This window comes from Clarias gariepinus, chromosome 16 (genome assembly GCF_024256425.1).
Source record: "Clarias gariepinus isolate MV-2021 ecotype Netherlands chromosome 16, CGAR_prim_01v2, whole genome shotgun sequence".
Taxonomy (NCBI): domain Eukaryota; kingdom Metazoa; phylum Chordata; class Actinopteri; order Siluriformes; family Clariidae; genus Clarias; species Clarias gariepinus.
Window position 1 is genome coordinate 3,340,246 of NC_071115.1, and position 12,158 is coordinate 3,352,403.

Sequence of the window (12,158 nt, forward strand, 5' to 3'; positions counted from 1 at the left end):
ACCTAAGTAATTGTGCAAAGAGCAGCAAGTTAGTGACAATGAAATTTAGTCTGTGTGTAAATAGCAAAGTATACAATCATTAGAGTAACTGAGCAGACCCTGAAGCTAAGAGATGAGAGTTATGCGTGTAACACTGTGATGTAAATAGCACCGTGATGTACCCCAGCCTAGATCTCCCAGTCCACAAGTCCTTCTGTATGTCCTTGAAGTGAGGTGTTGAAAAGCCAAATGGCTTTGTACCCATGAAAAGTGCTATAGTAATGAAACTTATTAGTAGTAGTAGGAATAGTAGTAGTTTAGAATTATCCCATAACCTTTAAATTGGCTTAAGGTCAGAAATATATGGTTGCAATTCATGGGTTAGGACTACTTTTCCAGAATTTAAGCCTAAAAATCTTGCCATATACACATGCCACCAAGAAAGAAAAAAAATAACCTGGTCATTGAGTACATTCTAGTAGTCAGCTTAAATTTCTTGGCACATAATGATTCTGAGTTGAGGCTTAATAAAATTTTTGTTGATATTGAGATTATTATAAAACACAGCTTTGAGTTTATAAATCACTAGTTTAATATTCTTTCCGTTAGTGTTGGGTGTAACGCGTTACAAAGTAACATGTTAGAGTACTTGGATAACTTTTTTGATGTATCGAGTAATCTAACACGTTAGTTCGCCATTTAAATTCTTAGTTATTTAGTGAACTTTTAAAAAATTTAATCCATTATTCAGACAATTTATGTAATCTGTGAGCCAGACAGCAGTCATTCCCAATCCGGTTTTGTGTGTGTGTAAAAGTCGTCCTACAAACCCCGCCCTTGTAACCCATCCCCCCTCTGTTATTCCTGCTGTTATACCCCTATTTCACCTATGCGGTTTGACTATGCGAGGACCGATGCGCGGAAAGATGGAAACCTAATTACAGCGCCAAAACTCACAGTGAATCATGATGAACGTATTTATGGCCACCACGCGAAACCGCGTAGGTGAGATAGTGGTATTAGTAGTTAACAGATTATGGGCCAAACTTCGCTAACTGATGATGGTAGAATAATTATAAAGGTCTTGACTAAAACAACATGCATGAGGAATGTACACAAAGTAGTGTTTGTGATTCATCTCAAAAGTTAATTCCTCAGATAACTTTGGACAACTGAGCAATTCTCCTTAGCCTAGGTAAGACAGCTCTGATGTCATTTTTAGTTTAAGAGTGGCTTGATACTAGCACTGCACTAGTTGTAGCCCATTTCCTCAAGATGCCCATGTATGGTGGCTCTTGATGCAGTGACTCCTGCTTTATTAGCTCTCCCAAGTTTAATCAGCTTTGCCTGACAGTGTTCTGAAAGCTGCAGTCATCCCTGTCGCTTGTACACCTATTAAACTTTTTCTTTCCAGACAACGTTCCATAAAGCCGCCTCAATATACTGTAGCACATTCTGTGACTTATGCTTCTTAGGGACGGTATCAATGGTCTTTGTTTCGAAAACGATGTCCCCATCTGTATATTGAACTATACTGAGAGATACATTGTGTTTATACTGTAAGGACTGTCATTTCATTAAACCTAAAATAATAAACTGGATTTTTGCTTTTTATAACTGGTGGCTCGGTGGTAGGTTTTTCGTTTGCCGTGTGAAAGGCCCGGGTTTGATTTACAGGCAGTGCCCAAACCAAAATGGTTACACAATCAGCTTAGTCATCCATCCTAATCTCTCCTTAGGGACTCCTATATTTGTTTCTGGCACCTACAAAATAAATTTTCAAAATACATGTTTGCATGTTATTTATAAATAGCGACAGGTATTTTAAAAACAAGAATAATGTTTGTGACATTGTGGTTAACCTGTGTGTAACGAAGGGAAGGGCAAGGCCACGCAAAAGTGCTTTGCACTGGTCAGAACCAGGTGATCCGCAGGCTGCTACCTCGCGGAGTTTTGAACAAGCTGAGGCGCGGCCAGGTAGACACGCGGTTGCCAGGCAACGCTGCCGTCATGCAGTCAGCCTGAATGAGCCGCACCTGGCGGTGTGGTTATTTAAGGTCCTGAAAACCTCTGCACTTTGTGCGATCATTTACCCAGATAGCACAGTTACGTCGCGGAGAGCGTATCATCTGGTAAACATCGCATTTGTTTTTTAATAGTCATATTTTGATCGTCTGTAGATCGTCTGTTTAAGCTGTTAAATGACCCATCGTCTTTACATCTATACGACGTCTATGCAACGTATCTTTATCATCCGAAATTTGCTAGTATGGGGACGGGAAGCTGCAGCATCAGCTATGACTTGAATGATTTAAGGAAAAATACGTGACTTTTTTTAAAAATCCAGATATTTTACTAGAACGTATAGCACGTTTAAAGACGAACACTACATTACTTTGTAGATGTAAACGCAGGTTCATGTTCCTTTTTTCCATTTTCTTTCTTATACATTTAAAAAAAAGGAAGTTGGCTACCTGTACATGTACTAAAATGTAATATGTGTTTTGTACATAATAATTTCATGTTCACAAGATAAACATGAATAAATCATGTTGTATTTGAATGAAATTCAACAACTTAACATGTATTAGATGCAATCATGTTGAGATAAACCAAAGAGATCTTGTCACTATGAAAATCAGAAATATCAGAAGGATGGCATTAGAATGGATTGGAAAGGAGGAAAAAATGCAGGAGAAAAAAAAAGGAGGAAAATGATGGAAAAATTTATCCAAGAAATGGATTGGTTGGGACGGAGATGAAATATGTTTTGAAAAGTGGGATGATTGGGCAAGGACAGAAAAACATCTGTAACTTCTTAGTTACTACTGGTTTGATGGGTAGGATATATAAGATGTGGAGGTAATAATCTGGAAATAGAGTGGAGAAACACCAAAGGAGAATCAACCAGAAGGTGCGGTAGTGCAACACTTACAGATGCAAGCCGCCGTTAAACTCCAAAAGAGAAGAAAAAGAAGAAGAACAGTTTGTTGAGAAGATAAACGTTTGCCGGACGTGTGGAGGAAGTAGGAATTAATTTCCATCTTTTTAAATGGAAATGAAATACTGAACATAAATGTCACCTGCTGTTTAGAGATGTTCAGTCATGTTATTTTGGTTTAAGCTATTTCTTGTATTTTTAATCACACTTAAAATACCGACGGTTATATGCGCGTGCTTAATCTGCAGTTCGGTTCTGGTTTCGGTCTGTTCTCATGAGTTGTGAAGCTAGAGAAACAAAGTATAAATATTGTTCATTTGCTACATTAAGTATCATGAATTTTTAATTGAATCTATCTCTGTATTTTTTGACAGCAGTTTGCGACTGAAAAGTGTCCTGTCTGCATCTGACTTCAGGAGTTTCCTGACCAACCGTCTCTAACGGTCATATTTAAAAGTCATAAAGTACAAAACGTTTCTGTTGGTGTTTTTTTCTATTATTAATACTTATTTGTGGTGTTTGATGTTTTATACATCTTTTCAAATGGATACCTCATTTGTAAGTTGCTGCTGGTGTAAAACAGTGTTTTTATTGAATATAAAATAAAAATCTCCGTTTTATCCCGTTTGTCTTATGCTTCCTTCCTTCACAGAATTCTCTTGACCATGGTTAATTATAATTAACTGAGGGTATTTAATTAAAATAATGGTAGGGGGTAGTAATGGTAATGGTAGTAATGGTGTTTCAATAAAACGACGTCTATCCGACATGAATCAGACATTTGGCAGATGTATGAACATCTAATATATATCATCTAAAGAGCGGATCAGGGTCTTTTTAATTCATTTACGTCTTAAATACGTAGGCTAAGCATCGTCCTAACATCTGGCACAGACGTCTCGGCGACATTTGCCAGATGAAAAAGATGACGTCGCATAGATGTCTCCGCGATGTGTGTGTGCTATCTGGGAATATATTAAACAATACATTTTCATATATAGGAAACTAGAGCTTATATTTATTAATATATTGCAATATATAAATAGACCATGTATGGATATATATTGCAATGCAGACAAAAACCATTGATCATACTTATAATTGTTCTATTGAAACATTATTAAAACTTTCTTATTAAATAATATTGAATTTATTAAAATTAAACTAGCAAATGGCAAACTTACTTTACATTCTGTACAAATGTCATTACCAATAAAGAACCAAAATACAACATACAGAATATTTTCTATCAAGAAGTGTTTGTGTTCAGTGATTTCTGTACACACTTATCCTATCATTTAAAGCCAAACCTATTTTTGATTATACATTTATGACTGAATGTTCAACATTTTTTCATGGCCAACCCAATTAAGCCTACAGTACATGTAGATTTAAATAGAGACATTATTTCCCACAATTTCTCCCACACATTTTCTAAGCCTGCAAGTGTTTAAGTGTCCAGTGTGTTAGAGAAATGTGCAGGGCATCGCCAGGCCTCAGTGTCAAGTCTGCAAAATACACTTGCTGCTTTGCCTGCTGCGGATCAAATAAAGAAGACCATGAGGAGCAGGAGGAGGAAGAAGACAAAGCGGCCACTGAAGGTGGGTTTTACTTTTTGCGCCGAATTTAAAATTAAGTGTGTAGTTATTATTGACAAGGAGTCAAAATATAAAATATATTTAAAAAAAAAAAAAATGCTAAAAGGTAAAGTCTCAGAGTAATTGGTCAAAAACCATGTAGCATATTTAGGTGAAAATTACACAGCTTATGTTTGTTCTTAAATTGATAAAGGAATTCTAATGCTACCTGTGGTTTAACATGTGGATTAGCATGTCTACGTAACTAACATTAGCAAGGTTGAAAGTTGTTTTGTTTTTATTTGTTTGTTTTTTTATTGGTAAAAATCAGTCAGCTGGTTACAGTATTATTATTAGGCTGGTCCTTAGTTAATCTGTGTGGTTTAATATATTAAGTTACTTTTTACCTTTTCTTTTTTTTTTTTTCAAAAAACAGTAAGTTAATGTTACTGCATGATCAGTTTTTGCAAACTAGTAGTTTTATTATTCAATTTAATTTTATTTGTATAGTGCTTTTAACAATTGTCATTGTTTAAACAGCTTTACACAATTAAAAGAATTATTTAAGTTTGTATGGAATGTGAATGTGTAGTATTAGTTCATTGTTTAACAGTAGTTACTAGAACATGTAACTTTAGAGACATCAGTGTGTTGTCATGTGTGGTATTAGAGTGAAAGGTGCTGGCTCCTTTATGAGTTATAACTTGCTGATGACGTCATCAATGTAGGGCCAGCTTCAGTCTATTGCATGAAAGAGAGCAGCCTGCTGTTGTGGTTCCTTTCATCTTAAGCCATCTGCTACAGTTCTTGTCTTTCGGAAGTATCGTTGGTATGTTAAGAGTAATTAAAATATGTTTGATAGTATTTTGTGTTGAGTGCAAACTTTTATTCTTTGTACAGATGTGTGTCACCATGTTAATTGGGTTATACACAAATATTATATTACCTATGTTACGGTTACATATTGTTATTTGCTTATTTTGGTGCGTTATGTTGCTATTTATTTAGTATACAGTTTGGAATGTGAAAGATTTGATATTTTATTTACAATTACAGTGCTTTATTTCATATACATCAGTGCAGACATTTATGCAGTGTTATTGCATACATGCTTAATCAATTAAATTACATTTTATTTGTATAGCGCTTTTAACAATTGTCATTGACATTAATTATTTAAGGTTGTATGGAATGTGAATGTGTTTGAATCCAAATGGTCCGATAGTCCCTGATGAGCAAGCCGAGGGCGACAGCGGCAAGGATTATCTGTCTATCAAAGTATGCACACTGTAAACCCGAATTAGTTGGCAAAACTCAAAAAATTTGAGGTAATCAGTTACATCAATTTTTTTAAGTAATGATGTTTCCAGTTTTAAGTAAATGGAACTATGAGTTTTTGAGTTTGTTGTACTCATTTTTTTTAGTTGTTGCAAATCAAATAAATTGTTGTTGGTGTTTCGGCTGCTCCTGGCAATGGGTCGCTACAGCAGACAATCCGTCCCGCACACAAGCTTGGCACAGGTTTTACACCAGATGCCCTTCCTGACGTAACCTTCCATTTTATCTGGTCTTGGGACAGGCACTTCATCTACTGTAGTTGTTGGGAATCGAACCCAGGCCTTTCACATGGCAGGTGAAACACCTACCACTGAGCCACCAGTGCCGCATTGCCTTGATGACGTCAGACACAAGATCGCTACTTTGAAAGATTTTAAGTTGGTGGAACTTTAAGGTGACAGTTACTGTTACTTAAGTACTTAAAAGATACATAAAATAAAATTTGTTCAGCTAACTTGAAAAGTGTCATTTCTACAAACTCATAAATAACAAAAAGTTCTAAATACTCATAAAGGTCTAGTAATTTGAACTTATTGTAATTATTTAAGTTAACAGTACTCAATATGTTTAACTGGGTTCTTTTTAATGACTGCAGTATTTTTCCTGTGGGCATCGCCATCGTCCCATGTACTTTAAATCTTCTTCCGAGTTCCTCTGCGATTGTATCCAGGAACGTGAAATACACCTTGGCTCGATAGAACTCTTCATCAGTTTGGAAATGTGGCTGACAGGAGCTGCTGTAGCACTATGAACATAAAGAGCTTTTTTATTGTGTGCACGTATCTGGGACTGTAGAACTCTGTACATTCCACTCATGTTCGCAGCTCCATCATATCCTTGGCCCCTGATGTTCTTCTAGTCAAGTCTATTGTCCTGAAGTTGAGAGATGAAAACATTCTCCAACTCTTTCCCTGTTGTGGACTCGAGAGTGCAGACCTGTAGAAAACACTTCTTTACTTCCATGTCACTTACATAGCAAAGTACAAAGGGTACCGGCTCTTTGTGAGAGACATTTGTGGTCTCATCCAGAAAGATGGAGAAGATTTGAGCTTCTTTGATTTCATTTTGTATTTTTTCCCTAATAAAGGTTCCCAATGACATTATGTCATTCTGGCTCCTGTTTGAAAGAAGGAACACTTGGGTCTTTTCATGGAGGCTTGTTTTTCCTGAATGGCATCCAAATACAGCTTCATTACTCTATCATATTGGGCCAATGTTTTCACAAGTTTAATAAAGTTGCCTTGGTTGGCACTTGAGCTTGACTTATCTCCTCTAAAAGCTTGCTCCTGTCATGCCAGACACAAGGAAATATCAATTAAACGTGTTAGGATATCCCTGTTCCTTTGTCTTTCTCTCTCTTGTGTTGATTCCCCTGAATATCTCAAAAGCAGCTTGTAGAGCTTTTTTGGAGTATATGTTCTATCTCACCATGCTCATCATATGGGCCTTTGTGCTGGCATGCTCTTTAATTTTTCCAATGGTGCTTATCCATGTATCTATGCCTAATGTTTTCCAGGCTGTTTTGTTCTTGAATTTCTCTTCTCTTAGAAAAATGCGACAACTAAAGCAGTACATGGTATCATTTTTGGGTGAATACTCCAACCATGGGCGATCTGTGTACCATCTCCTCAGGAAAGACCGTCGTTCTGCGTTTTTTAGGAATGTCATAACAGGCTGGCAAGGTCCAACTTTCTCACACATAAATATATATTTCAATATATTTGTCACTTAAATTAATATTAAATGTCTGCATGTGGCAGGATCTGTAGGACAATTCAAAACCATTAGTTTTGCAATTAAATCCTTTTTATTTGCAGCACTTCTATGCTAGCTTTCTTCTCTTGCTTCTTCTGACTGTAACTCTCCTGCAGTGGCTCCAGTTTTTCCTGATCTATACTAGCAGTTCTATACTGGCTTTCTTCTCTTGCATCTCCTTCTTGCACTCTCCTGCAATAGCTCCTTGATCTTGTTCACCAGAAAATTCTTGCACATCATCTATCACTTCTTTTTCTAAATCTGAATGACTACTTTCTTCCTTTTCTTCTTCCCTGCTACAAACTGGCCTGATCCATGAAGAGAGTGAGCTGCTACCCTTACCCCTCGCTCCCTCTCTTTTCTCTCCTTATGAGGCATTGCACTGCAACCATCAAGTAATCAAAATTCACATCAGTACAAAAAACAGTTTTGATCTTTAAAACTGTCATGATTGATATGTAGAGGTCACTAGAGGGCAGCAATGCAATGTTGATTGAACTATAGGTCTATGTTATACACCACTATTATTACATATGACAAAGGCATTTAAGGACCATTTAATTTCTAAATTGTATTTTACGATAGCTTAGGATTATACAGTGCAAAACCTGGCCTTCTAGTAAAGTTAGCTTTACCAATTTGCCTCCTGGGTGGTTGTCAGTATTGTTTGTCCTGTGTTTGTGAATAGGTTGTGCACTCTCTCTTATTTAGTTGTGTAAGATGTTCATTTTCTTTTTTTCTTTGCTTTGCATACATGCAGATTACATTCTGCATGATAAAATATATAGAATGCACAGTGACCTTATGATTCTCATTCTCATTGTGTAACGTTTTTTTTTTATTTAATACAACATTATTACAGTAGTAAACCATGTTTTTCTATGTTTATACATGCGAAGATGAGCAGGGAGTATACAATACTGGATTAAAAAAAAAAAATCCAGCCAGCAAACACATGCATAATATAATAGCATCGTAAACTTTAACCTACCATGCTGTGTGACCATAGGCTATATAATATGATGAAATGTTAATAAATTAAATCATGTAATTTACATGCATCAGCACATTCAGCAGATAGGCATAAAATCAAAATCAAAATATCTTATAATATATTTCACTCTCATAATATAAAGACTTACACCTCCACCAGAGAGTTTTATGTTATCAATTGATATCAATTATTGATAATGAGTCCTTAATATTACAGCACTTTATCTAATATGAATCAATTTCAGCCATTAATAAACCTTAAAAAAGATTTTAGGACAGAATAAATAATTAACATTATTAACAATAAAAATAAAAAGGAAAGTGAAAGAAGAGAAAACACGATAATTTAACAATAATAATATTTTTTCCATACTCAAACCCAAGTAGATCTTCAAATTTCTGACTGGCAGCCCACAAAAAAAGTCAGGGTGCGAAACTCTTTTTTTATTTTTCATTTTTAATTTTGTACATAAAAGTAGTGTGTTTGTGGAACTTGCCGTTTGTCTCCGCCTTTCATTTCATATGTAATTAAACAAGCTTTATTTTCACGAATAAATGTATTTAAAAATATCAGCAATAAACTGGAAAACTATTTATTTTAATATACATTTTTAGGTAACATTGTTCTTTATACTAATAACAAGCCAAAAGCATAAAAATGTTGAATTTACCGAACATTAACTTCTTAGCATCCTGGTCCTTTAGGCGTCCTTTAGTTTAGGTGTTAATCACAGTTTCCACCAGTGCTACCTTTTTATAATAAAACCTGTGATTACATGAAATTGAGGGTCCTTTTTCATGCAATAATTTTTTTGACCAATATGTGTTATAAATATCACTTCAACGATAAACTTGAGTGTCTAGTTTATGTGTATTGCAGTGAATTAAAATGAGGTGAAGTAAGAGTGAGATACGTGTAAGTACAAAATTATAAATAATAACTAGGGAATTGATATACATGCTAAAAAAATCGTACCTAACAACCTTTCGTCAAACTCAATCTTGACAGTTTTATTGCCCCTTTTATTGCTTTTTTTATGACCTTTGGATGATTTTTAGGATTTTTATGATCTGGAGGTTTGATTTAAAAAAAAAGGGGGGGGGGGGGGGTGGTAAGGGGGTAACGATGCTTATGCGCTAGACATCGTTTCATTCATTCATTTAACTTATTTTTTTCATATATTTATTTCATTTATATACGCATTTATTCATTTATATACGTATTTATTTATTATAAGAATTTGTTCAGTGTGTTTTTTATTTGAAAAATATGCTTGGTGAGGGACTTATTTTCATAAATTTCGATCAGCCATAACATCAACACCACCACCAGTTCTAATTCTTTAGCTCTTCAAAGTACACTTATATTACACAGACTATCCTCTTCATCATTGCCCTTGTCATGCTTTTGTTATTCAGCATCAACATGAATGTGGTCAATGTAGAAAGTCGGCCGAATCCTCCACTGCGTCCAAAATGGTTTCTTTTTCATAATCAGCTTTGTCATCCGTCTCAGTATCTCCATAGAAACTCTCATCTGTTTTAGGCACCTAAAAATTAATAGTGTAAAATGTATTTAGGCTATAGAGACAGATAAATTCACTTAAACAAGAATAATACACAAAAATACAACTACAGTATCTGTGTTTAGCCTGTTGTGTTGTGCTGTTAATTAAGCAATTAATATTGATTTCAACATATCTATCTATCTATCTATCTATCTATCTATCTATCTATCTATCTTTGTAAATTTTTACTGTCAATTTAAAAATGTCAACCTGTCCTGTCTCAGCTAGTCAGCTAATTAGGTTTCTTAGTTAGCTAGTTAGTTTTGTTAATGTATGTTAATTTATGTTGTATGTAGCACCTTGGTCCTGGAGAAACTTAGTTCCTAAAAAACTCCTTTTACTCTACTTGGGGAGGTACTCTTTGAATTTACATTTTAAATTAAGTGACTCATGTGCCGTCCTGATGCAAATGCAGCTTGAAGGTGAATAACATGACTAAAGCAGAGTTCCTGTTTTAGTAAGAAGTACGTCAATATGAATTAGCATATTATTATTATTGACCATGGCATTTCATTTGCAAAGAATCCCTCATGGGAAGTAGTTTAGAAATTTAGAAAAGATGACTTGTTTATAATAGCTACCCACTAACAGATTCCTGTTTCAAAGCAATTCTTAAAAAAAAAACAAATTAAAGCCGAAGTGTACGAAGATCGGCTATGAGAATTGAGAATTTTTAAATTAGCTGATGAGACTAAATAGCGACTTCTTTGGGTTGGTCTAAAGACGTGTGGTCACTGCTACTTCAATGCAAATTAGTTGGCAAGGTTTCAGAAGTGTATTTTTGCTTGACATTGGAAGAGGGTTTGAAATATGATGTAATTAAATCGGCCATACTCAAAGCATATACATTAGTTCCGGAGACCTACAGCTATGTTTTGTAATTGCAGTTTCGTAGAGAAAGAAGTTTTTAACTCTTATCACTGTGGTCTTTTATTCTATTCAATCAAAAGTCCCGTTTTGAATCGAACACACTCTCATATATCTTACTGTTAGGGGCGAGGTGACTAAACAGGAGTGAACCCAATAGCAGACAAATTGTGTTTAAATCTTTCTTGGACACACTGAGGCTTGGGTAAATAGGCGCAGCAGAAGCAGAGGAGAAAACCAGTGACTGTGTGTGCTTATACCCTATAAGCTGTAAGTACGGTTCATCATGAATACGTTTCCATCTTTACGCGTGAAAACTAAACATGTCCAATATTCGCAGACCTGAAAAAAAATATAAAAAAAATTTTTTGCCGGTCCTCGCAGTAGCTTGCGGACCTTGCAGAACTTCGCAAACATCTGCGGCTAATCGCGGCAGCTCACGGTGCCTAACACCGCATCTCACCGTGAGTCAAACCGCATAGGTGAGATAGGGGTATTAGTGACTGGGAGAGTGGGGACTTTAGTGATGAGAGAGGAGGTGGGACTATGACGCGAGGGAATCTCCACAATCCCAGAAGCTGAACGCGGGGAATCCTCTTGGGTTTTTGCGAGCGATTTTTCGCTGCCAATCCGCTTAGCATGCAGCGGTTGGAGGGTGAAAATCTTTTTTTTTTGTCCAGACAAGGGTCGATATCCAGAAATCCAGCAGAGAGCGAACAAATCCAAATTGTAAGTACAAATCCGAAGTCCTGAGAGCATGCGAGGTCATGTTAATCAGTCTGACAACAACAGAAGTACCGGGGGGGGCATAGACAAGAGAGAAACCTGAGAAACAGGCAGGGTCGATAACAGGTTAGGTTAAACCGATAACTACTTGACGGAAAAAGCGCAAAGCACACGAGTGAGATACTGCGACATTGAATGGTTCTCTCAGCGTGCTTTAAAAGCTGAGAGATGATTGCATGATCAGGTTCTGGTGTGGATGAGCGGCAGGTGAGCTTGCAGGGAGAAAAACCTGAAGTGAAGCTTAGGGTCTGGAGGTGCTGGGTTAATGAGTCTTTGTTCCATCTGCTCTGGTTGTCTGGTTGCTATCGTATTCTTGCATGTATGCTAATTGCACTTTCATTGGTTGACAACAAC